The sequence below is a fragment of the Panthera onca genome, chromosome A2 (genome assembly GCF_046562875.1).
Source record: "Panthera onca isolate mPanOnc1 chromosome A2, mPanOnc1 haplotype 2, whole genome shotgun sequence".
NCBI lineage: Eukaryota > Metazoa > Chordata > Mammalia > Carnivora > Felidae > Panthera > Panthera onca.
Window position 1 is genome coordinate 69,525,746 of NC_138340.1, and position 26,961 is coordinate 69,552,706.

The 26,961-nt window shown below is 41.8% G+C and overlaps 2 long non-coding RNA genes across 5 annotated transcripts in view; one reads left to right on the forward strand and one right to left on the reverse strand.

Moving 5' to 3' along the window:
- LOC132679024 (uncharacterized) overlaps window positions 1-11,155 on the reverse strand; it is a 29,377-nt gene extending 18,222 nt beyond the window's left edge. For 2 of the 3 annotated variants that reach the window (XR_009609934.1, XR_009609935.1), the window contains exons 1-5: window positions 11,095-11,155; window positions 10,877-10,942; window positions 8,577-8,666; window positions 5,945-6,007; window positions 2,405-2,536 (exon numbers count right to left, since the gene is read on the reverse strand). This is a non-coding gene — a long non-coding RNA (uncharacterized LOC132679024). Of the gene's footprint in view, window positions 1-2,404; window positions 2,537-5,944; window positions 6,008-8,576; window positions 8,667-10,432; window positions 10,586-10,876; window positions 10,943-11,094 lie in introns of all 3 variants that reach the window. The other variant, XR_009609933.2, reaches the window with a different exon arrangement.
- Window positions 1-16,059, forward strand: part of LOC132679022 (uncharacterized) — a 46,881-nt gene extending 30,822 nt beyond the window's left edge. For both annotated transcript variants that reach the window (XR_009609932.2, XR_009609931.3), the window contains exons 2-4: window positions 10,448-10,688; window positions 15,641-15,725; window positions 15,870-16,059. This is a non-coding gene — a long non-coding RNA (uncharacterized LOC132679022). The remainder of the gene's footprint in view (window positions 1-10,447; window positions 10,689-15,640; window positions 15,726-15,869) is intronic.
- The last annotated feature ends 10,902 nt before the right edge of the window (window positions 16,060-26,961 follow it).

A 26,961-nucleotide genomic window follows, 5' to 3' on the forward strand; every position in this document is an offset into this window, starting at 1 on the left:
CTAATACTACAATGTAAAATTCTCAGCAGGCACTCAATCAAATTCATCTCTTGAGGATTTCTCATTATAAGAACCACCCCCCCCCTCCCACCCTGGGATTTAAGTCAGTATTTGAGTTTTACTTATTTCATAAATATAAATCCTTGGGGTGGATATTATTGACTTGTAAAATTAATAAGATTTATTTCTGTAATCTCAATCAAAACTATAAAGTAGGCAAAACAAAATTTTTTTAGCACTCTCTTCCATGACCCATCCTGGAATCATTTTTCTCTACCAGTGTAATATCTGTTTTTCAAGGCTCTTAGGGACTGAAGAATGACACATAATGGAGAAATTACACAAATTAGTTCACTCTGAATTTCTACAAGTCAAGTCATCTGTTGCAATAATTTTAAGGCAATTTCTTTCATGATTAGTTTAAGACAATCTTAAGCTCTCTGAAATTTTATACCTGTGGTTACTTTTTCCTAAAAATGTCCTTCAACATTTTCCCCCTTTTTCGTTCTACTTTCTCCCTGTTTCTTCTTGGGCCATTTAGTGATGTTTTTTCCTCCCTTTGATCACCTCCTAACCATCAGTGCAACTCCTGTCAATCCCTCCACTTCTCATGCTTCACGGTTTGTTTCCACCTTGTCTAGTCACATAGCTTCAGCTTTCACTTAACTGTAGGCTTCAATCCAAACTTTGAATAAATATTGCGGCCACATGTAAAGTTGGACGTGTCCATTTAATTGCCCTACACATTCCTCACAATCCATTCTGTCCCCACCACCAAGCACTTTGTGTTTTCCTGATCCCAGTGTTAGGATGAACATCATCCACCTTCCAATCTGTGAGCAGAGGAGTCCATTCATTTCCACTGCTTTCCATATTCAGTCACTGAGTCTAGTACTACGTCTTTCCCTAAAGTCTTCCCTATCTTTTCATTTCTCTGCATCTTCATTCAGAGCAGAATAACTATAACTTCATGGGTGGCCTCTCTGAAGCTTATCAGTCACCCCACATTCACAGCAGCCTGGGAAGAAGCAGTCCTGAACCATCAGGCCTCTTTAGGATTTACCTCAAGGCCACCCTGAGCGTCTTGTGCGAAATGTGACCTCTTCACTATTAATAAGGCTCTAAATTGATTATACTGAAATTATAGGGAGTATGTGGGATGCACTCAAATGATGCTAGTAAATTATTTCTTATATATAAAGAATGTGTGAGTCTTTGGAAATAAAAACTACAGAAGTGAAAGATATGCACCTGACCTTCAGAAGGACAGGGGAATGAGTAGAAAAGCAAAGTTGAAGTGCCCTGGGTTCAGATTTCAACTCCACCCTTGGTTTAACTGTGGGCAAGATACTTATATGATTTTAGCTTCGGTTTCCTTACCTGTAAAGTGGAGATATCTCATTTCTCATTCAAAGGGGCTTTTTGACAGTTAAATAATGTTTTATGTGAAGTTTCCATTTGGAAATTTACACACGGTACATTCTTACCAAATCAAATACTGTTAATACTTAGGAGTGTAGGACTTACATACTTTAACAGTTTAAGGAGATAACAATAGAAATATTATTGGGGCACCGGCTCAGTCGGTTAAGCATCCGGCTCTTGATTTCTGCTCAGGTCAGATTCTCCCCACATTAGGCTATGTGCTGACCATGTAGAGCCTGCTTGGGCTTCTCTGTCTCCCTCTCTCTGTGTGGCCTCCCCTGTTCATGATCTCTCTCTTTCTCTCTCCTCTCTTTCTCTCTCTCTCTCAAAAATAAATAAACAAACATTATAAAAAAACACTGGCTTCATAAAGAAACACACAGTAGCTGCCAAAGAATAGTGCTGACAGCCATTCTTTTTTAAAAAAGTTTATTTATTCACATTGAGAGAGGATATATGCGCGCATAAGTGGAGGAGGGGCAGAGAGACAGGGAGAGAGAGAATCCCAAGCAGGCTCCATGCTTTCAGTACAGCACCCAAACGAGGGCTCAAACCCACTAACCATGAGATCATGACCTGAGCCCAAATCAAAAGTCAGAGGTTCAACTGACCGAGTTTCAACTGACTGAGCCACCCAGGCACCCCTCTGGCAGCCATTCTTGAAGGCCCCAGGATATCTAGAATGGACAGAGATAATAGGCAGGTAACCCTTACCTTAGACAGAGCAGGATCGCACACAAAATGTTGTTTGACTCCTTAGCTTCTGAAAAAAGATTTTGCTGCACAGAGCAAGAAAATGCTTATAGATTTTTATGGTCTTTAAATAAAATCAGGCTAGACTCACTTCTCACCTCTGCCTAGCAACGTCCAAATTTGAAAGCATTTTCCAGCTGCTATCAATTATTTAACAGAGGCATTGGGGGAACTATAGAAGAATAAACCTTCTCTCCAGATGCCTTTCTTGGACCAACAGACTTACCCAGCTGTGGGCTAGGTGACCAGAGGGTGAAGATGATTGGAAACGGCCATTAGTGTCTGCTACACACAACGACAAGAGAGGTTTTCACTTGGTTTGCGGTTGTTGGGATCATTTAGCGCAGTGTTCCATTTACTGGAGAAAAAAACCCAAGCTGAGACCGGCTGAGTTGGACAGTCACGCAGCTATGGAGTGGCAGAGCCAGGCCTGGAGCCCAGATCCTAGTCCAAAACTCTTTTTCCACCGCCCCACAGCTGCTGCTTTACAGTATTGAGGTTTTGGAATCTCACTCATTCAAATGCAAATGTTCTGTGTGCTTCTTTAATGGGACATTTTTTTTGTCTTACTTTGCTAACTAAGGTTTGCTGTATTGAGCAAATGAGTGTAGATCTAGAGGTGTTAAAATCATCAACCTCTTTTAAAGCCTCATTATTTTTCCTTTGCTTCTCTTTATGATGTGGAACACTGGCTTCTTTTTTTTCTTTCCAGCCCGAATTGGAGGCAGCAGTACATATAACTTGACTTACTTGTTCTACTGGCTGAGTAGTGAGAACGAGATTAATGAAATCAATGTAGCCCACAGGAAAGTCCTGCCCATCTCCACCCCAACCCCTCCTGTGGGAATTCTTCCAGGGGACTTGTTTGGGGAATGAGTTGCTATGAAACAGTGCTGCAGCTGGGCTCTGTGGGGGGTCTGGATGGTCTCATAAAAGCTAACCGTATCTGGACTTTGAGAAGGTTAGAGATGTTCTGTGCCATCCAATATTACACACCGGCATAAGTCATGACCAACATAAACCTTTAAAAAAGTCTCCCATTCATCCATCCATTATTTATTGAAGCCATACTATATGCCAGATATTCTGTTTGGTTCTGGAGATGTGCTTTGATGGAATCACACCTTTTGAGAGAGGGCAAAGAAAGAACACAAAAGGCTGCAGCTACCTAGTGGAAGGGAAAAGACAGGAGAAAGGACGAAGGGTGATAATCAGTATCATTATGTCTATAGAGACAAGTGAACAAGTAATTATAATGCAATGTGATAGGGGTAAGATGAAGTTCAGCTGTTGACACACCAGAGTGGCCTACCCCCATCTTCCACGGTCATGAAGGGTTTTTGGACGATGTGATATTTAAGCACAAATCTAAAGAATAAAAGAGGTTGTACAGGTGAAAAGTAGAACAGAGGATGCTCTTGGAAGAGGAAATTGTATGTGGAAAGATTCTGAGGCATCACAGAACACAGGGAAGCACAGGTGAACACTGGGTCTGGAGCACAAATGAACAAGGGTAGGACCAGTGAAGGGGGAGGTGTGAGAATATAGAGGAGTCGTTTGAAGGACCTTGAAAGCCATGCGGTGGCTCTTCCCGTCTTTGCCCCAGGACTTTGCCTGTGACAACTGCACCTCTGGAAGAGCAGTGTGACACCACTTATCCCCATAAGCCTGGCCTAATCTTTGGGATTTGTGGAAACAATATAAAAGGAATAGTGCAGGTGAGGTCAGAGGACGAGGTATGTACCTGGCCACTCAGAAGTCATTGAGTGGAGGGACATAGCTTGCGACTGAGTCATGTCCTGTATCTTAGAGCTAGAGCAAGTTGGAAACCCAGGTAGGACTAGCTTCAGCTAATGGAAATAGATTGCAAGTAACAATAGGTGAAGCACTACTGTGGCAGTAGTCTGCTTAGGGGTGGTCTAGGGCTGGTGTGGCAGCTCTGCGATGTCATCTACCTCCTTTGCTTCTGAAGCGCCCCTTCCAACATGTGGTTTCCATACTGTGGCTACCGAAGCTAGAGCCGTCACGTCCGCTTTCTTGTGTAACTGTGAGCGGAGCAACTGACAGTCCCTTCCACAAGGGCCAATGCTTCTTCCTGTTTCTCCCCAGGTCAGTCAAGTTCTTGGATTTTGGAGCAGTTTCTGTGTGCTTCTTATTGGACTTCTCAGCCTTGCTCTATGGCACTATGGAAATTTCTATCACTACCACCTTCATTAAGTAACTATTGTGGGCTTAGCAGTTGCCTACTATTTTTCCGAATGCTATTATAGGTTTTGATCTTTTAAAAAATTATTTTTTAGCTTTTAATGTTTAAGTAATTTTAGACTTCAAAAAAGTTGGTAAAAATATTACAAAGAGTTCGCATATTCTTTTCTCCCAGCTTCCTAAAATGTCGATGTCCCGCATAACCATAGTATAATGATTCAAATCAAGAACTCAAATTGGCAGAATACTATTAATATCTCTATACACCATATTCAAATGTCAGATTCCCACTGAGGTTCCTCTTGGTTCAGGATCCAGCCCAGACTGCACAATGCATTTGGTTGTCACGTTCCCTCAGTCTCCTCCAACGTCACTTTTGTGCTTTCTAAATGCACGGCCTCAGAAGACATATGATAATCTATATTTAACTTTGATCTTTTGGCTAAGGTAGTCTCCCAAATGTCTCCATATAAAGTCACTATTTTCCCTCTGCAATTATTAAGTATCTTCTGGGGAGATAAACTGACCCCTGCAAATATCCTCTTTCTCATCACATTCACCTCCCCCCCCCTCCCCGATTTTAGCCCTTACTGATGACTTTGGCCTAAAGCAATTACCACTGTGTATTTGTCAAAGGGTCATTTTTGTTTTTAACTTTACAAGTGCCATATGGGTATGCAATCTGCAGTGGGACTTGAGCAAGTCAAGGAGTTAATTCTCCTCAAGCCATTAAACCCTTAGGTGGTGTTGGATGCTTTGCCCACTATAGATCACTCCCTGGCTGTCGTATGAAAGCCAGTCACTGGACACAGTACCTAGTAGTCCAGGTAGTCACTCCCTGCTTATCTCTGATCTTCTGTTTGTTGGTTTGCTTGTTTGTTTTTCCTTCTCTTCCTCTTTTGATTCTAGAATCCAACCTTTATTACTAGAGTAAATCTGTATCTGAAGTCCCAGGCTTCCCATCGTTTTGGCTCAGTACTCCATTGTCTCTCTTTGGTTTGTTAAACTTGACCTCCTTCTTAACTTTCAACTCTGTTCAGTCCTCTGAATTTGGAGTCCAAATTCACCATCATAGCCTTCACCACGCATTCCTTCTTCTCAGTCCAGCTCTGTGAATCCCCACACATTTGCTGAGGCGTTTCCTAATGCTTTGCCTCCGGGGGAGTAACAGCCTACATTGGACAGATTGTTTAACTGCTTGGGAATTTACTGGACATAGTCAAATTGGATAAGTAACAATTGTGTCGTTAAAAAACTATGCTATAGTTCACTGATTATCATCAAGAGGAATAATAGGCAGTTAGGGTAGTAGAGGCAAGTCCCACTAAAAATCTCCTTGGAGAGTTGGGCATAATATTTTTATGTTTATCAAAAGTTCATGAATTAAAAAAAAAGAGTTGAGAAGCAGTGTCTTAGCACAAACTAAGCTATTTTCAAAATTTGGATATGAGTATAAATGAGAAATAGGATTGGTGTTAGGGAGTCAAGCTAGTCTCAGCAGCTGCATAGAGGAAAGGAAGGAAAATGACAATAACAGTACTTTTAAAAACTGAGCACTTACTATGCACCAGGCACCATGCTGGCTTCTTCGTAAACACTAACTCCTTTAATTTCCACAACAGCCCTGTGAATTAACAACAGTTAATGTCCCCATTTTAGATTGATGGTTTAGAGTGGTGACGTAAGCAAGAAGCACTCAGGCAGTCAGTGGAAGAGGCAATGCACTGTCCCAGACCTTGTGCTCAGAGCCCACGTCTGGATCATTACCAACCATGCCAGGCCGGGTGTGAAATCAGAGATAGGTTTGGGCTGACACTTGGGCTGCCTGCCTGGCATGTACCATGTTGAGAAATGTAAGCAATGGGCTTCCTTTGTCAGCGCTGCTGGGCTGGAATTGATGAAGACCGAGTGCTGACGATCCAAGTTCATGGTGGTTACAAGGGTGTTCCTACTGATCACCTGAACTCATGCATCTGTCGTAGAATCGCTTCTCCACATGAACACTGTTCTTCCACCATGGGCACTCTCTGTCTTCCTGCCAATAACCCACCTTGGCTCCCATGGCGATGGAGGTATCACAGGGATGCCACGTAGCTTCCTTCTCATCCCATGAGTAAGTCTACCTTTACGATCCTGGTCACTCACACACAGATTCACTCAGGACATGAAGCACAAGGAGTACCTTACAGAGTGAGGGGGGATCACCCCATGTTAGCGAAGGCAAGGAAAGGACAAAAAAGGCTACAGCTACCAAGGGGAAGAGAGTAGAGGAAGGACCAAGGCTGATAATCAGTACCAACATGGTCATACTTTTTCTTAAAATGTTGAAATATTTCCAACTGGTTGGCAAACGGTCACTGCTTGAAGCCCAGCCCCTTCACAACGCCCCCGTCAATCCCACCACCTCCTCTTTCCAGCAAAAGAAAGTTAATGTCTGTTTAGGGTTTTCTTTGTTTTGTGTGTGTGTGTGTGTGGTTTTTTTTGTTTTGTATTTTTAGAGAGAGAGAGTGTGTGTGTGAGTAGGGGAAAAAGAAGGGGGCAGAGGGAGAGAGGGAGAGAGAATCTTAAGCAGGCTCCAAACTCAGCACAGAGCCCACCGTGGGGCTCAATCTCAAGACTCAAGGATCATGACGAGCCAAAATCAAGAATCAGACACTCAACTCACTGAGCCACCCAGGCACCCGAATGTCTATTTGGTTTTAATGATTTGTATCTATACCCTAGGCAGTGGATGAATTTTTTAAATATTAGCCCTTAAAAGAACTAATAGTGAAAATGTGGCATAAGTACAGATCTATGTTTCACTGTTTTACTCCAGAGAAGAATTTCCATGAGGCACTATCTCTCTCTCTATGGAAATACTGTTTTGGTATCTTTTATCATTTAGCTCTGATACTGAATATTCTGCTTTCTCTTTCCCTCCTTGGCCGAAACACCCAACAGAGAGAACTGTCAATGCAAATTCCCCTTAGCCATTCAACAGGGCTTTCTCTTTAGGAACTTCATCCTCTCAGGATGAGAAGCACTGAAGAGCCCAAGGCCTCTTCTCCAGAGTGGCATTACAATGTCCCAGGAGTGGGTGGCTGGGTGGCTCAGTTGGTTAAGCATCAGACTTCGGCTCAGGTCATGATCTCATGGCTCTGGGTTCAAGCCTCTAGTCGGGTTCTGTGCTGACAGTTTGGAGCCTGCTTCGGGTTCTGTCTTGGTCTCTCTCTCTCTCTCTCTCTGTCCCTCCCTTGCCTGTGTGTTCTCTCTCTCTCTCTCTCTCTCTCTCTCTCTCTCTCTCTAATATAAAAACAAACATAAAAAATAATTTTAAAAAAAGATCTAGAATGTCTTGGTATTTATCCAATGGAAGAGGAGGAAGAGGCTTATAAATTCTTAGTTCCTGTGTGGCTCCTTTTCTGATATTAACAGCTTGTGTATAAAAAGCACGGTTTGCCACCAAACTGATTGAAAAGGCATTCCAATGCATCTTGCAAAGGAGATTAAATGATAGGCTCAAAACTCAGACCACTACTTCTCTAAAGTCCCTTCATCCAATCCCCAATGTCTTTGTGCCCTAGAGCTGCTCTCCTGTGACAAACTCCACCAGCCCCTGAAGCCCCTCAAACCCCCTACTTTCTCTTCTCATTCCATGGCCTTATTTTGTAGTGCCCCTCCCCCCTCTTAGTTCCCCCTTTGTCTCAGGTCTACTTTCTCCTCATTTCTCCCTTTTTTTGGCCATTAATCATCAAAAAAGATTCACAAATTGTGTGATAGAGGCACTGTATTACAATGAAGAACACACACATGCACAGAAATCATGCTCTGTCTGGTTTCACAGAAAGGGACATACCAACAGAGTCGGTCCTTATGGGTCCCTGTTGCTTTGAGAAGATTCAGGAAGCTTTCTTAAAAGTCAAAACTTCTAAAATGTCTGTTTTTATGCATTGAAGAAGCTTCAAGTTGAGTGTCCTGAATTATTATTGCCTAGAAAATGTCGGTGGTGTGTAGTTACTAGGAGGGGCAATGGATAAGGGAGGAGGCACAGCTGGTGTCATTAAGTAAGTCATCCAAGCAAACGTACTTCCTGTGAGTAACACAAATTAACTAGTGTTGGGTAGGGAATTAAGGTGATAAGGAAATGGTCTTAGAGCCTCAGACCCAACCTACAACTTTTGCAGTCTGTGCCCTTCGCTTGGGTGACTTACCATTCTAGTTTCAGCAACACCTGGATCCTTGCTCATGGTCTCTTTCTTGTACCTGTCTTCTGTTTGAATTTTCCATACAATATTTTAACTCTTAAATGAAATTTAAAAAAGAAAAGAAAAGAAAAGAAAAGAAAAGAAAAGAAAAGAAAAGAAAAGAAAAGTCACCTGTAATCTTAGCTCACTAAAAGAACTGTGTTAACTTTTCAGGGTCCTTAACTTTTTATGGACAGACACTAAGATTTTTTAGTATTTGTCCGCAATCATATAAACAATTGTAGCCATAGGCTTCCAATATTATCTCAAATATTTTTCATGGTATTACATTGTCTTGCAAATTATCATTTTAATAACTAAGTATGACATTGTGCTACTATGCCCCAATTTCCTTAACCATCTCCCTATTGTTGGATATTTGGTTTGTTTTCATTATTTTACAGTAGCGGATAGTCTTGCAATTAATACTTACATGGACCTAGATTTTTCTCCTTTCTACGATTTCCTAAGGATAAATTTCTAGACACTAGAATACTGGTCTAAATTATATGAACGTGCTCACAGCCACTTAACTTTCCACTAGGTGCCAATTTATACCATTTGCTTTATTATACGTATGCATTCTACTTGTATATGTTACCAAATCTTCTATTGCATGTCTATTTTAATCTTACTTTTGCTTTAAAAAATTTTACATTTTTATTTAATTGAATCTGTTACTTTTTTCTCTCAATGCTTCATATATATCATCACTTCAAGCTCTAACAAGTTCTGCCTCTTTGGTAACTCATCTATGTGTTCCCTAATATTTTGTTCTTTGATGTATCCAGAGATTATTTAAACATGGTTATATTTTAGGGTTTTTCTTCCAAAACACTGTCTAATTTTAACCTAATATTACTGAGTTTTTTGCTATTTCCCACTCATTATCCAACATGGTTTTAATCCCACACTAACCCAGCTAAATTTCTAGGCTTTCTATACTTTTCCACTCCTAAGTTTTCCTTTTCTCATCCATATTTCCTTGCGTTAAACATGAAATGTTATAGTATGTTTTGATATCTGGCATAGGTGCTTATTTCTCGTTATATTTTTTCGTGAAATATTCACTCCCATGCCACTTAGGCAATTTCTTTTCATCACACCCTAAGCAAGACCAGCACTGTGATTATCCCACCACTGAAATAAACGCAAATCCCATTCTTTCTCTTTACCCTCTTTTTTTATTCCAAGTAGCACTGATCTTTGTATCATTGGGAGTACTTATCCTAGTTTCTCAGTCATCTTGGCTGCGCAAAATGATTGGTCATTTTATAATAGTACCATCAACTTTTCGTTTTTCTTACTCGCTTGTCTTTCCACTAACGCCCGTGCTGCCAACTCAACTCTAGTGGAACCAGTCTGTCCTCAGTTTCTCCTCCTCTGCTGCCTGCTGCAGCTAGGTTGAAATCAAGTGACTGCTGATTGACATGACAAATTGGTGTTGAGTGTTTGGGATTTGTGTAGGGGTGATAGCAGATTGGAGTTGGCAGATGTAGGTGAAGCTTTGACAAAGAAAATATGATGCATTCTCACATCTACAACTTTCTTTTAGTCAGTGTTAAAAATTCTAGATCCAATTATCAGAGGCATGTCAGTCACCAACTAGGAAATTGCAGGCCTTGGGAACAGGGCATGTAAGAACAAATTTGCTTTTTGAAAGTAAAATTAGTTAACATAGGAAACAGGAAACTACAGAAGGAAAAAGAGAGAGGGGGAGGGAGAAAGACTGGGGCAGAGACAGAAAGAGAGAGAGAGAGACTTGAGGATTCTTATCCCCCCCCCCCCCCCCCCAAAAGAAACCAATCTGCTAGAGTTCTTACATTTTCTTTTTCAAGCTTGGCAGAAATCCTTCACAGAAGTAATGACCTGAACTTGCAGAAGAGGGAGCTACAGCTCAGAGAAGTTAAACAAACTCAAGAGACTGTTGCCAGTGGTGGAAGCGGGATCCCAGCCCAGATCTGTGCAGCCTGTAGCTGTGGAAATTTAGATCTTGTTGAATGAATGTCTGCTGGTTCCAGTTCCTCGTGCCTGATGTCCAAACCCATGAATCTACCTACCTACCACCCCCACCAGCCTGTGAGTGTCATATAGGCACCTCAAACTTTATAGACGTGCCCCGGACTTCTCCTTCTGGTCCAGGGTCTGCTCTCTCAGTGAATGTTCCACCATCCACCCAAATGTTAGGATCCTGGACCTCAGTTCTTCCTCCCAGGGGCCCTGCTGCTGCCATCATGGCCATCTGGACTCTCCATCTCTCCTCTTACCTTCCTCCTGTCCGTTCTCTTCAAAAAGCTCATTTTATCTGCTGTTTAAAATAACGGAATGGCTTTCTATTTGAGAGGGAAAAGATGGCATAAAGTTAAAAATTCTTCCACGGCCTACACATCCCAGCATGATCTGGCCCCTCACCGTCCCTGCAGCCCCATCTCTCATGTTCCTGGCTCTGCACACATGTCCATCACAGACGGCCTTTTCACACTACCTCAAATCTGCCCTATTCCTTCCAGCCTCAGATTCAGGGCATTTGAATAATTAAAGACCAACCCCCCACCCCCACCCCCACCCCGTTTTGGTTTTCCCCAGGTACTTAGCGTCTTCTCACCTATTTTAGAACTCATTTATGACATCATTGCTAATTGTCTCTCTCCCTAATCTAGAATATAATAGCTCCACTGAGCAGAGGCTAACACCCATTTCATTGGCTGGTACCCAAAGCAATGTCTGGTACATACCACTTAACACATTGCTGTTGAATAAATTGTTTCATCCACTTTTATGTGTGGCATTTACATGAATAAAGTACCTAGCCACTAGATTTCTGGACACCACGTATCCACGTACCTACAAGAGAACGGGCATATGTTGGGTGATAGAATCAAGGTCAGCAGCTATCAGACTAATAAGCAGTGCAGTTTAATAAGGACTGAATAAAAAGCCTGCCTTTGGGTGCAAAAAGTAGCGGAAAATCAAGATTATAGGGTGAAATGACATGATAGAAGGGATTATGAAAAATAGGATTTGTTTGAAGGTTGCTGTTGTCGCTGTTCCTATTTTGTGTTTGTTAACATCCAGCTTTGGTGTGGTACATTTGTTAAAAATCAATGAACACAGTGTTGATACATTATTATTTTTTTATTTTTAATCTTTGTTTATTTTGAAAGAGAGAAAGAGAGATAGTACTAGTGGAGGAGGGGAAGAGAGAGGGGGAGACAGGTGATCCCAAGCAGGTTCCATGCTGTGAGCACAGAGCCCGATGGGTGGTTCGAACCCATGAACTGTGAGATCATGACCTAAGTTGAGATCAAAAGTCAGCTGCTTAACCAACTAAGCCACCCAGGTGCCCCAATACATTATTATTAATTGACATCTGTACTTTACATTAGGGTTCACTCTGTGTTGCACAGTTTTTTTCGGTTTTGACAACGCACAATGCATGTGCCCACCATCATAGTATCATACAGAATAGTTTCACTGCCCTGAAAACTCCCTGTGCTTCACCTATTCTACCCTCCTCCCTCCCCCCAGCTCCTGGCAATCACTGATCTTTTTACTGTTTCTATAGTTTTTTTCCAAAATGGCATGTAGTTAGAATCATATAGTATGGAGTCTTTTCAAATCGGTGGCTTTTCCTCTTAATTGAGACATAAGTGACATATAACCTTGTATTTGTTTTATATGTACAATATAGTTATTTGATATATGTGAAATGATCACCAAAATAAGTTTAGTTAACATCCATCATCACTTATAGTTACACTTTTTTTTTTCTTGTGATGAGAACTTTAATATCTCTCAGCAACTTTCAAGTATACAACACAGTGTTGTTAACTATATAGTCAGCATGCTGTACATGACATCCCCAGGACTACTGTTCTTTTTGGCTACATTCACCCATTTTTGCCTATTCCCCAGCCCCTGCTTCTGGTAACCACCCAAATTGGCTTCTTTTATATAATAATGTGCACTTAAGATTTCTCCATATTTTTTTGTAGCTTGATAGCTCTTTTATTATTATTATTATTATTATTATTATTACTGAATAAATTTCCATTGTATTGAAAGTACTACCATTTGTTTATCCATTTACCTACTGAAGGGCATCTTGGTTCCTTCCAATTTGGGACCGTTAAGAATTAGGTTTATTTTTGGTTAATAAAAAACGCGTGAGGATCAATCACACGGCTGTTAATACAGCTCTGTAAGTGCTAGCCCATCATAGACTACCAGTAGACATGCCTGCACACAGAGGTTCTGCTCTTCTCTACAGAATTCAGCCCTGCTATTTGATGCTTTCCATCATTGTTTATCAAGGAATGAATGTGTTAAATCCTGAGCCCAATATTTCTTGATAAACTAGCACATTCAGGGAAAAAGCAGTGAAGACAATTGAAGGATTCAAAGTCCTTTGAGGAAACACTGAGGGTACTGAGGATATTTTCACTGAACAAGAGAGAACTCAGAGACGCTGACAAGCATCCTCAGTAATGCCAAAGGCAGTCATAGGGAAGAGTGGGTAATCTTGTTGTGTAGGACCAAGAGAAATAGACCTAGGAGCAAAGGGTAAAGTTAGCATTGGGATGGGTTCCAGGGTTTGAGAGAATGCTGAGTATTCCCACCCATTTTATTGTAGACCTCCCCTAGCTCTTACCATCAAGGAGCAAGGAGAGTGGCCACCTGACAATCTAGTCTCAAAGTATCCCATCCCTGATAAATCCTTAACTATACCTCACATGAAATTTATTCCAAAACTAGTTAATCAAGAAATCGTCTGACCAGACACTTTCTGAAACAATCTTGAAATGGAGTCCAATAACCTGTATATTCTATATCCCGAATGTTACAAGATAGCCTTGAAAGTGATTGAAGTTAATTTTTTTTTTAAATTGATGTTTTAAAACCCTTAAACAAGAACATCCACTATCCCATGGGTTACTATCTTACCTGTGAGAAGGCAGACATTGCTTTTCTCTGGTGCTTACCTGTTTTGCTCTTCAGTGCATTGTCTGTGCCCTTTCAACCTTGGTTCAAACCTCTTCCTATGGCTTTCATCTGAAGCAGCACCCTTGGGTGGCCTTCAGTGCTTTTTATTAAGTGATAAGAGAACCCAGGTACTTTCACTTAGGAGGCCAAAGGTCTCACACAGCAGTGCTCTCATGGCCAAGTGAGTCACTTCTTCAAGTTGACTTTGGTGCCAAGTTGACTCTTGGCCTGGGGCCCAGTGGTTATAACTCCTGACAAAGATTCCCAGTTCTTTTTAGAGACTAAGTTGCTCAGGGCCTTAATTTTATGCCTGAATCTTTCTTCATTTTCAGAGACCCAAGTTATGTGGTATTTTTCCTAATTGATATTCTTTTTTTTAATGCATATATTTAAATTTTTTTATTTTAGAGAGTGCATGAGCAGTGGGGATGGAGGTATAGAGAGAAAGAGAGAGAGGGAGAGAGAGAAACTTGAGCAGGCTGCATGCCCAGCCCAGAGCCCGATAAAGGATTCGATCTCACCACCCTGAGATCATGACCTGAGCTGAAATCACGAGTCAGATGCTCAACCAACTGAGCCACCCAGGAGCCCCTCCCTAACTAACATTCTTAAACTTGTCTTAGTTTATTGCCTCCCTCTCTCTTTCTCTATTATGTTTATAGAAATAAACATCCAAGCACTAAAAAAAAAAAAAAAAAAAAAAAAAAAAAAAAAAAGACCCGAAAGTCCTGGGGATGAATGTTCTCATTTGAAGATGCCGGTGCCCAGTCTTCATTTTCTGATGCCCAGTATAATCTCATTGTGGCCGACATTGGGCTCTGGATAAGGAAATGGTTTTCCATTTCCATATTTAAGAGCAGCGCCCTCGGGACATGCCTCAACTCTATGAACCCTGCCTGGGCTCCTTGTATGAGAGTCGTAAAAGCAATTTTGACTCAAACTTATATTTCTTTTGGCTTTATGGGAGAACTATATAAACTTTAATTTGGCTGTGCAGGTCGGGAAAGTAAATGTCATTGCAAGCCCCCAGTTTAGATCAGACTTCACATTTGACACCGTCTGGCAGAGTGAAGTCCATAGAAATAAGAGGCCATGCTTATAGTACGATCAGTTTAATTAGGTTCTACATACTAATAAAGTATCAAACGCTGGCAGTCGCTATCTTCTGACTTACATCCCGTTAACATGAATGCATTACAGTGTTACTCTCCGGTTTTATGTTAAAACATTATTACATCATCCCACACTCCAAAATCCTTTATTTGTGCAGTCTGTTGCCAAAATAATCAAGAGAGAGGAGCAGACTGTAAACACAATGCTGGCCTTTGTGTTAAAATGGGATCATTGGCCATTTTAATCCAGCACCATTCCTGTATTTTCTTGAATCACCCTAAATGGTAGATTAGGGAGCCTGAGAAAAGGTTCCTGTGGTAAGGAACTGGAAGAGACAGGAAATTCTAGAATTTGTCCTGAATGTGACAAGTCAAATCACACATTGTGTAGGGAAGAAGTGAGGGCAGAGGAGAGGTGCTGGATTAATTCAGTTTTATAAGTATTATCTGGCCACAATTACAGAAATGATGCGGAATTCCGGGACACAGTTGAGAAGTTAAGAGGCTAGGCCTGCCGGGGAGCTTAGGGACTCCTTCTGGAGCCCAGCACACAGACATCCCACCACAAGGCATTTAAATGCCATGACACCTGCAGGGGCACAGAAGTGCTCTGTGAGCAGAGAGGAAGGAGCTCTTCATGTGTCTGGTGGCCCTGGGGTGCGTTTCCTGGGAAAAGTCACACTCACGGTTGTGGGAGATCCTTCCAACCTCAGCAAAGAAGATATAGATTTAAGAGGTAATGATGTTGGCAGGAGGGAATCCAACACTTAGAGCACTGTCAACAAAATTCCCAGAGGCAGTGGCTTCAGAGTCATCTTTGAAACTGATCCTCCCCCCGCCCCCGCACGTACGAAGACGCTACATTTTGTAAACTACGTCTGGATTTCAAGACCTTTGAAAAGACCCCGTCTTAAGCACCTATGTTTGTATTCACAGGCCACCTGTTGGGCACCTAGTGATGCCTCGCCTCTGCATTCAAGGAACCAGAGTTGGTGCTTTGCTGATGAAGATGCTTTACTCTGTGAGTAGCTTCTTCACAACTTGGGAAGGTGTTTGTTACCACTGAAAGCTACATTAATAAAAACCCAATTAAAAAAGGATTAAGGGCACTTTAATACCAGAGGAACCCAAGAGATTAACTCCTCTGGCTTCTTTTCCTCCTCAGGCCGACTCTCCCCTTCTCCAAACCATGGCAGGAACATGTGCATTTTCGTCTTGAAGATATTCTAAGCCAAGAAGGCAAGGCTCCTATATTTCTTCAGATGCTTTTATTAAATGAAACATTTTCTGTTGTATTTGAAGCCACTTGTTCTGCTTCAGTTTTCTCTAAACGCTGAGGAATATTGATTAGGATTTCTCTGAGAAACGTATTTGTCCATTTGTCAATGGACTCTTGTGTGTGTTTTGTGGATAAAGACTAGAGTAGCAACAATAATCATCTTGTCAACACTCTGTCATAGGGGTAAATCATGTTTCCCAACAGCAGTGCACACAAGAGGTCAGGGTGTGACTGACTCTGGCCTCTATGCCTATTCTTCAGACTCATTTAGCCAACCCAACTCCACCTTGCATTCATATTTCTGAGATTTTTACTGTGAAGGACATGTCCCCTGCACATGCCCTTCACAAATGTTATAGTGTACTTTCTAATACTGTAATTATCATTTTCCACATTCGTGGAAACATTGATTTATATCTTTAAAGCAGTAGCACACCTAATTCTTGGATGTTTCTTTTGAAAATGTAAGTTGGTTTTATTAATCGATCTGCAAATGTGTTTGGAGATTCTGCTATATACAAGGCTTCATGTTTTTGAAATAACAAAATATTGAAAAATGTTTGGGAATAGTGAAAAAGTTGCGATGTAAAAATCCACTGTTTAAGGTCAATGCTTGGATGATCTTGGGAAAGACATGGTTAAAAATAATGCCCAGGGCTACTTCTGTGGAGCTCTTTACCAGAGATGGGAGGTTACATACTGGTGTAACTCAAAGCTCCCCAGGGCACTGAGAAAGCAGAGGGTGTATTTTCAGCTCTGTCTCCAAGCAGAAAATTACTTTTCATACCAGTATTGGATTAAGTAGCTTATGGTGCCATCCCTTTGGGACACTAAACCATTAGTGAGAAATAACACATCATTGGAAAGCAGGCAAAATGTTTGTTTAGTGTGATTATCAGAAACCTTTTAGGATAGTTCTCATGTGTTTGGAAGGACTCGGAATCTTAATGAGGGACATGCTCGAGTACCAGGAGGTCACTAATCTGCCTCTGGAGAGGCAGGTTTGGTCCCCCGGGGGAGGCAGGGAGGGGATGGGGTTCAACCCGTGCCCATTCTTCCCCAAGCAGCACTTAGCCTCCTCCCCTAGAAGAGCACTGGACAAAGACAATACTCATTTCAAGGAACTCCAGATTCTCAGTGTGCCCCATGTTAGACATGTGCTGAGCACAGTGTCTGTTTCATTGTCAGTGGTGTGTGGGTGAGGTGCTCCCCAGTGTCCAGAGAGGGCAGAACTGAGGAAGCTGTGTCCTCTGCAGGGTTCCGTCTCTACGAGGCTACACTGAGCCTGAGTGTGACACCTTACATTTATGTCTCTGGAAAAGTCCTGCGTTTGAAGTAAATTTTCCTACCAAAGAAGTGCTGTAATATTAAGGTATTTATTTGGCCAATGGCATCATACCAAATAATTTTAGTAGACTTGCAAATAAATTACATTCATTTGCTCAAGGGTGTAAAGCCATACCTCAAATAGTCTTCATAAACAAGTTTGTGTTATTAAGGAAACATGCCAGAACACTGTTTAAGAAAGTTTTTTTTTTTTTTCCAGAATTATGCAAGCCAGAGTCAGGGGCATTCCAAAACCTTTATTTTCCCATTTTTCATCACTGTATTATATTAAAAAAAAAAAAAAAAAAAAAAAAAAGCTGCTATTGAACTCCCTATACCCCAACAGAGCAGATGCCTGCCTCTTACCATTTCTACTCAGTATCTTGAGCGCCGAGGAAGTAGAGTTTACAACAGCGTTGGACTATGTTAGACTTCCCCCTTTTCTACTTACTGACTTCCTTGCCTCAGTCACTGCACTTACACCCCTCGCCCCCACCCACCAAGGATCTGTGCTGGAGCATTAGTAAAGATATCAGCTCCCTCCTCCCTCCTCCGGAATTACCAGACTGCATTCTCAAATGCAGATAGGGATCAATTGTCACTACTATCTTTGCTTCCTAAAAGACTGATGGCTTCCAAAGCAGGACCATTGCCTGTGTATCTTCTCATCCCTCAGGCCTTGCATGGTGCTTGGCACAAGGCTGGCATTCAGTTAATGTTTTCAAAATGAATGAATGAATGAATGAATGAATGAGATATTTTCCAGGACAGGATCTAGATAATTCACCTCATCTAGGTTTGTGTGTCTCTGCCAAGGTGGCCAGGGCGAGCACCATACTTTGGGGAAAGCCAATCTAAAGGCTGCTAACAGAAAAAACAGCCAGCCCTGGCTGCACATCATGGCAGCAAGGCACGACCTGCTCCAGGGTGATACTAACCACTGAAATCTGAGTCAAGACACAAGTACTAAGCCAAAAGCTCGGTAAGGTTGCCCAAGTGGGAAGGGAAGAAAGTATTAGGAATATAGAAGCATTAAGGGCAGTGACACAGTATTTTACATTTTTGCCCAGTCTTGTTGCCAGTAGGATGAAGCCTGATGTGCAGAGTTCTTTGTCCCGTGTGAAGTTAGGGACTCATGGCAGAGAGTTTGGGAACACTTCACAAGCTGGGCAGGCCACTGAGGCCATTGGGCACTAACAAGCTCAATGCCATTTTAGCTTCTGACAATTCAGTTTTGTTCTCTCCTAGGTCCAAGATCACTTTTAAAAACCAACAGATCGTGGGCCTATGCTGACAGAAAAATGATACAGTCCCACATTAAGTTACACATGCTTTATGACGTGTGCCAACCGGGCCCTGAAGGCAGCGTTGCAAATTATAGAATTTACCCCCACCTGCTCTCTGCACCCTTCTCCCACTTCTCCGTCACCTCCCTGCCCCCACGGAAGGGATGGTTCCTTTCCAGGACCTCAGCCCCACCTCAGCCAAGTCCGGCCCCTTGGTGTGTCACCGAGAAAAGGCTACTTTTCTACCCGGTATCACATCCTCTCTGAGCTCATGGATCAACCACTTGCTAGGAAGAAAGAAAGCTGACATTTCTAACTGATTCATTCACACTGAAGTAGAAATAACCGGCAGGTTTAAACTCACTGACAAGATACTCACATTGAGAAAGCGGCCACCCTTTCGTGGATTCCTGAATTAGTGTGAGGAGTCGAGGGGGTATATTCGGGGGAGAACATTTGCCAGGCCCGTGCCTCTTCTCACATGCCAGGGCAGAGACCCGCACCATAGAACGGAGTCTGAAAAGCTATTCATTTTGTGTGTCCATTTGATGGTGAAAACTTCAACTTTATCTTTTAAGTTTTATTTAAATTCCAGTTACACAGTGTAATGTTAGTTTCAGGTGTACCATATAGTAATTCAACAGTCCCGCACAACAGCCAGTGCTCATCATAACAAGTGTTCTCCTTAATCCCCATCATCTGTTTCCCCCACTCCCCCACCCCCCCCCACCCCCCCCACCCCCACCCCGGCCCCGGGACCTCCCCTCTGGTGACCATGAGTTCATTCTCTAGACTTAAGAGTCTGTTTCTCGGTTTGCCCCCCTTGCTCTCTCTTTTCTCCCTCCCTTTTGAAAAACTGTTCATTTATGTCTGGAATCTGAAGTCTCTAGAAACCAGAATGTTTTCTCAGTCACTCTTTGAGCTTTGAACTTGCTTTGCCCCCTTCCCTCGTGACTGCTCTTCTGAACTTTCCTCAGACTTTGATTTAGGAATGAGACGCAAGAGGAATTGCTGACCTCAAGGACAGTGTCTTCAATTTCTTTCATAGGAGGAGTTAAGCCAAGTAGACTGTTACGTTTTGTGTAATCATAGCCGGTACAACATGAAATGGCTTGAATTAGATTACAATAATATAGGATAAATTATGTTCTGTCAGGTAGAACACTTCATCACTTCTTCAGAACATTTTTGGTGGGTAAGATAGAATGGAATTGTTTTTATGTATCAGGCAACTTGATGTTTGGGAGATAACCCAGATAAAAGAAAAATAATCATAGATAAAAGTAATGAAATAACTATTAGCAACTTTTTCAGCTATGAATCAACTGTGGGAAAAGTGCATAGGTTGAGTCTTGAAGTCAAATATGAATGAAGGAAACATTTCCAGTAAACTCAGCCCATTAAAAAGAATACCATTGAAAGGAATAAGGCAAGAGCCTCTTGATTCTAATCCTTCCACACCCTATCACGTGTCTGCCTCCTTCCGCCTAATACATAAACACTGCCAACCAAATACTCTGAAGTAACTGAAGATATAAGGCAGATCTTAACCTCCAAACCATTTTCGGTGTTTGCACTGCTTTTTAAAATAATTTTGTTTCCATACATTCTTTTCCATTATCCAAAGGGAAAGTTTCTATTTAGAACCCCATTAGCCCATTTCAAAGTACTGGTTTGTGCCCTGGATTTTGCTGTTTTCTGTACTTTCCTGTGAAATAACTACTCTAACCTTCAGTCTGCTCACCTTGTACGACCATGACCCTTTTCTGATAGTAGTGGAGGAATTCTTTACCAAGGTGAGCGCTTGGCTGAACCATTTTACCTACTTCTTATCTACTTCTTCAGTCTTTTCTGAACTGGTTACTGGTAAGAACTTCTTCCCCTGGACACCTGTTTCCTAATCAGTACCCTCATTTTTTTTCTTGGGCGACGGTCACTTATTGTCTCTCTGCCCTAATTCCAGTGGAGTTTATCACTTGGGCCCCTAAAGAGTACCTGTGTTGCCATTTCTCCATCTGTCTTGCCACATCCTAGTTTAAATGCAACGCTCTGACTCCCCTACCCAGAACACTTCATTCCTTGCCAGCTCTGGCCACAGCTCTCCTATTCAAACAGAAGCCCTAAGTTCTAGGGCTTCCTAGCATGGCTTCCCGTGTAGGTTCCTCTTGGGAAAGGAGCAAAACAGGCATCGTGCTGACTGGTCTCAGGTTCTCAGATATGCCATCTGGCTCTTCTTGAGCAATTGATGTAATGCCTGCTCATGTTCAAAGCTGGACGTTAATTTCCAGGGATTCTTCAAGGCAATGAGAATCACAAGTTTCAGGGGCTTGTCTAATTCTAGTAGGCTTCCTCTTTTCTTGCAATACATTTTTACTGTAGTGGCATTGAATGGAGAGTAGAGTATTGTATTCTGGAGATTGTGGGCTCTGATGAGGTCACACCAGATCTAGAACCCAATCTACTGGAAAAGAATGGTCTGATACGAACAGCCCCAGTTCCTCTTGACCTGTGTCTGAACTTGCCCAGTAACTCCCTCCTTATCTGTGGGCATGGCCATAGGCCTCTCTAAAAGGGGTACTGGTCAAGAGAAACTCTCCTGGACCCCCAAATCACTGATTCCAATTTTGCTTTTCTTTGCTTAAAATTCCTTTTTCAGGAATTTTTGTTTGGACTTGATGCTCTACATTGTGTTTATAGATCCTCAGCCTTCCGTTGTCTGGCTATTTACTGGCTAGCCCTTTTCCACCCCAAGTGTTGAATAGTTGAATCTGGAGCCCTGGGATTCTTGCTTTCAAGGAAGCGTAAGGACCTTCAGCCTCGAAGAGTTCCTGCTTGTGCCTCATCACTTGTAGAGAAAGTCTCCTTCCATGGGCCTCCCCACTTTTCACACCAAAGCGGTTCTAAATCAATTCTGTTTAAAATATTGGGTCCACACTTCACATTTCTGGTCCTTGTTAATGTAAGCCTGTGTTCACCTCTTCTATCCTGTACTCTCCTTAGTGCTTTTTGTTCATAGATTCATTCATTCATCCTGCAGATACTCATTCAGTGCCTACTATGTGTCTGGTATTTTTTCAGCACTAGGATAAAATAAAAATTCAGGCCCTCTACTCTTAAGAGTATAAAGATGGAGAGAAAGTTTGTTAAACAGGCAATTAGAAATTTTCAGTGTGCCTTCTGGAACCACAATTGTGGTCAACAAACTCCTCTGCATCAAGAAACTCTTTGTGGAACTGACACCCTCTGGCTTTAATTCAAACCTGCCTCTGTCGTGAAGGTGACGAGTCCCTGGCAGCCAATTTCAGTAGAGGCTACTCATTCTCCCACACTCAGAGCCAAAAGGTGAGGTCAGCATTCTCTGTTATACCCAATGTCACCATAAGGTCACTTATTGCCCATTCTCATGGACACTTCTGCTCCTTTGAGGATGTTGACCATCATAAGCAAATCATTTGCTTCTCATTTTTTATCACTTATCAAATTCCTCGTAATTCGGTTGCATTTATAGAAAATTTGGTATCTGGCTCAAAGTCTTTTTTTTTTTTTCCTTCCATCATTCTGGGTGTCAAGATCCATCACTCCTCAGATGGATCACCATCTGAATCCTAGCCTCAGAGTGCCTTGAACTCCCTATTGACACTCCAAGAAGACAAAGCATTCATCCCTTCTCTGCATGGTTTCTAAACAATAAGGATCTAAACTATCTTGACTCCATTACTTTAGTAGACTAAAGTTATACTTTGGTTTCTGATTTCCAACACAAGTGAAGATCTTGGAATAGCATGATCCTGACATAGTCACCCAAACACAGACGCTGTCATGTATGATGCCAGAGAGCAGGTACCATGAGAGAGCAGAGAATATGGACCAGTGTTGCCCACCTTTCAAGGCAGCAAGGCTACTACTGGAAACGACCAATGAACTTGGCTTCCATTGATCTCAGAGATCAAATAAGACCCTCCTCCTCCCAAAGAGAAGAGCAAGTAAGGAAAAAGAGGAAAGTGACCATAATGTTCCTCTTAATTGTGTTCCCTACTGGGGAGTAAAGCAAAAGTCCTCTCGTTTTAAGTGAGCAAAAGGATGAAGAAAATAAGCATTTTCTTCTAAACAGTTCTCAACTCCAGTAACCATTATCTCCTTTTTTCTTTACTTTCGTGGCCATATACTTGAATTTATCACCCAGAACTACTCAACCTCTAAAATACTAGTTGTTATCTTTTCACTTTCCAGGGATCCAACATCATAGAGATGTCTTGTGCCTTAAATCTCTATTTTCCAAGAGCCTATTAGGCCTGGCCTGGTCTCTTTTTCTTCTTTTTCACACTGGACCCAACAGCATTCTTGGTTTCCTGTCACTCCTTGGACACACATGTCCAATAGAATTCAACCACATATCCATGCTCAAATCTGCCAACTCTATTCCAAATCTGAGTAGGTGAGTACTGATGTGGGAAACAATAATTACATAGCATTGTAGAACAATGCCACTAAAAATCCATAATCTCAAAATCCAGCTGGCCTCACATTTCATTTAATTCTTCTTGTCTTTGGTTAGGTTTTTAAAAAATTCTCCTTAAGCATTCTGCTCAACACCCCTCATCATTTTTAGCAGGTTACCTTGCATCCCACTTATTTTTTGAAGCTTATTAATTTTATTTTGAGAGAGATAATGTGTGTGCACACACGTGCAAGCATGGGGAGGGGCAGAGAAAGAGGGAGAGATAGAATGCCAGGCATGCTCTAAATGGGGCGGGGGCGTGCTCAAACTCATGAACTGTGAGATCATGACCTGAGCCCAGATCAAGAGTCAGATGCTTAACTGACTGAGCCACCCAGGTGCCCCCCTTGCATCCTACTTCTTAAAGGAAATTGACAACATCTGGCATACCTGGCCCTAACTTTAACTGGATCTACACCTCTGCATATTTTCACATTGTCTTTGAGATCAGTAAAGCCTGCCCTTAGCTATTTCCCTCCCCACATTATCTGTAGGACCTTCTTTCCCAGTCAACTTCTCATCCTGTGGTTTACTCTCTCTTCCGGATATTCTTTACTCTTGCTTCTCTCATTTAAAGATGGGTTCTTGTTGTGTCTCAGACCCTAAGTTCTTGGCCCTCTGCTCACCTCTGCACACCTAACTGATGTCATGAACACTTCTTGGATCCAATACCACCTATTTATGAAGACTGTCACATCTTCTTCATCTCTAGTTCGACCTGTCCCCAGGCTTCAGTGATAAATACCTAATTGTGTGTGTGTGTTCTGAACATCATCACTGCTTGTTTATTTGGTGTCAAAAATGAAATCATCTTCTACCTCTTTAACCCATGTCACCTGTGTATCCTATGCAGCCCAGGGAGGGGGTGGACAGTGCTACCTAACACCAATTATCAGAGCTCAAAACCAAGAAGCTCTATCTTTCCCATCTTTTTTTATAGCCACATCAGTTCACTATAATAAGTCTTACAATTTTACTTTATAAGTATTTCTCCAACCTGCTCCTCTTTTCCGTATCTACTCCCACTATGCTGATCCAGACCTTTATTAAATGTTACCTAGACAATTCAACAGCCTCCCAAATAATTCTGGATCTCAAGTCTGCCTTTTGAAGTCTGCCCTTCACATTGGTGTCTGAGCATTCACCTTAAAATGAAAATGTCACAGACTTAAAACCTCTAATGCCTTGCTGCAGAAGAAAATCCAAACATCACCAGACCATCCAGGGCTCACAAGGCTGCTCCTCTCCAGCCTGTCATGAGCCCCTCTGCCCTGCATTTTATGATCCAGCAAAACAGAACTGTTTGTGGTCCCCAACTTGCCAGGCCACTTCTAACCACTTTTCACTTTTTTTTTTTTTTTTTTTTTTTAATCTTGCCACTCTGACTATCCCTTCTCACTTCTCTGGCCAACTCCTACTTTAAGATTCAACAAAAATATCCCTCCCCACAGAACATTCTCCCCAGTCCTACAGACTGTGGGAGGTCCCCCTTTATATTCCAGTGATGCTTTTTGTATATAAATTTCTTTTTTTTTTTTTTTTTTTTTTTTTTTGTCAAGTTACTTAACATACAGTGAAGTCTTGGCTTCAGGAGTAGATTCCCATGATTCATCACTTACATACAATAACCTGTGCTCATCCCAACAAGTGCCCTCCTCAATGCCCATCACCCAGTTTCCCCACCTCCAGACCCCCCACCCCCATCAACCCTCAGTTTGTTCTCTGTATTTAAGATTCTCTTATGGTTTGCCTCCCTCCCTGTTTGTATCCTTTTTTCCTTTCCTCCCCCTATGGTCTTCTGTTAAGTTTTTCGAATTCCACATATATCTTGCCATTTGCAACAGTGTGGATGGAACTGGAGGGTATTATGCTAAGTGAAATAAGTCAGTCAGAGAAAGACAGATTGCATATGATTTCACTTATAGGCATATAAATTTCTTAAAGCCCCTCCTCTTATTATTTTCCTTCTAAATCTATACATCTATAGTAGCTAAATAATTAATTTTCTCCATGTCTAATTACCTGGCTACTAGACTACTTTACAGTTGCCTAAGATACCCTTCCTGTATGTGAAAACAATGCATATTATGTAAATGTGCCTTGTACTCTGTCATTGTGTGCACACCTTATCATTGCACTCACTAAGCTGTACTGTAATAATACAGATCATATTGTAATAATCCTTTTAAGTGTCTCCCGATGCAGTGTCTAAATCCTTTGTGAAGAATAAATGTGTTTCTTTGATTTACGTAACTCTAGCATCTGGTAGAGTGTCACAAAAACAGGTGCTCCACAATAATTTGTTGAATTATTCTCCAACACAGGAGGATGTGCCGAGGCAAAGGCTTTTGTGACCATCTCTTTTACACCTGGGTTGGTTCTTTTCTGCTTCAGTCCCTTACCACATCTTTCCTTGCTACCTAAACAAAACTCCTTCCCCTCCCCCACCCCCACCCCCAGAATAAACTTGAACCATCGTATCAGACATTACTCAGTATGTAAAGATTTCTACCGGAAATAAAATGACCTAAATAATTAACCTAATTTTTCTTGCAATTGGCTCTGGATTATAACTCGGTGCTTCTATGCCCTTCACTCAGTCTAACCTGTGCACCTCTCTTGTTCAGATAATTATTCTACACCTTCTGGGTCTTCAGGCCCTGGGTCCTTCTTGATATCATAAAGTCTGTAAATCCATTTTATTCACTCACTTGTATTGGCTGCAACTTTCCTCTGAGTGTTGGCTTTGCAATTGAGGTCTGTCTGACCAGAAAAATGTGTGAGCTAAGTGGGGCAACTCTTGTGTGCTCTTGTGTCCAAATTTTCTCTCCGTGTCAAGCCCATCCCTGCACAGAGCGGTGTGGGATGTTAGGGCCTTAACACCCTGCAGGTGAGTCAGAAGAAGCATATTTCTGTCCTTCACTGACTCACATCTCAGCTGGGAAGCTACTGACTGGCTGTTCTTTCCGTAAATACCTAAGCTGGCCTTCCGGTATGTTCAGTCAGTGCCCTCCTGCTCCTTGCTGAGTCTGAGCTGGGAGGAAGTGACTAGGACTTGCTTCAGGGTTGCTGACAGACTTTCTCTAAACCAGCAGCTTTCTTGCCTGCTGCTTTTCTCTTCCTCTGTTAGGTGCAGTACTTTGTAAGCACATTAAGGATGCAGAGAAAGTTTTTCTGAAATAATGGGAAACCAAACGTTGGTGACTTAAACCTCACGCTGAAATTATTCCTATAATTTGGAAATAATATCCTATAAAATATGCAGAATGTGAAATTTTCATAATCCAGTTTATAATCCAATCTAATAATCCAGTTTTAACTGTTAAATTTCTTTCTTTCTTTGTTTCTTTCTTTCTTTGTTTCTTTCTTTCTTTTTTTTTTTTTTTTTTAGAGGGAGAGACAGAGAGACAGAGGAACAGAGGATCTGAAGCAGGCTCTGTGCTGACAGCAGACAGCCAGCCTGATGTGGGGATCGAACTCAAGAACCGTGAGATCAGGACCTGAGCCGAAGTTGGACGCTTAACTGACTGAACCACCCAGGTGCCCCTTAACTGTTAGATCTGAATCCTCACATCCATAGACTTGAAAACGTTACTAAGCACCTTTCCAAAATTCTCATGGTATTTTGTTGTGAGTTGGATAAGCTGAGGGTGACAAGTCGGATGTGTTCCCTTTCTCCTACTCCCCTGAGAAGTGCGATCATCCTGTAATAATTCTCTAACTTTTGCATTTCTTTTCCTAAAGACTGGTGCTGTAGTGTAAGTGGGCTTTTTATTTTTAATTTTTTTCCTTATAAGTGATTTATAATCATTAAATGAAAATATGCTATTTTAAAGAAGGTGGTTGTTAGACCGGTTATCATAAAGTA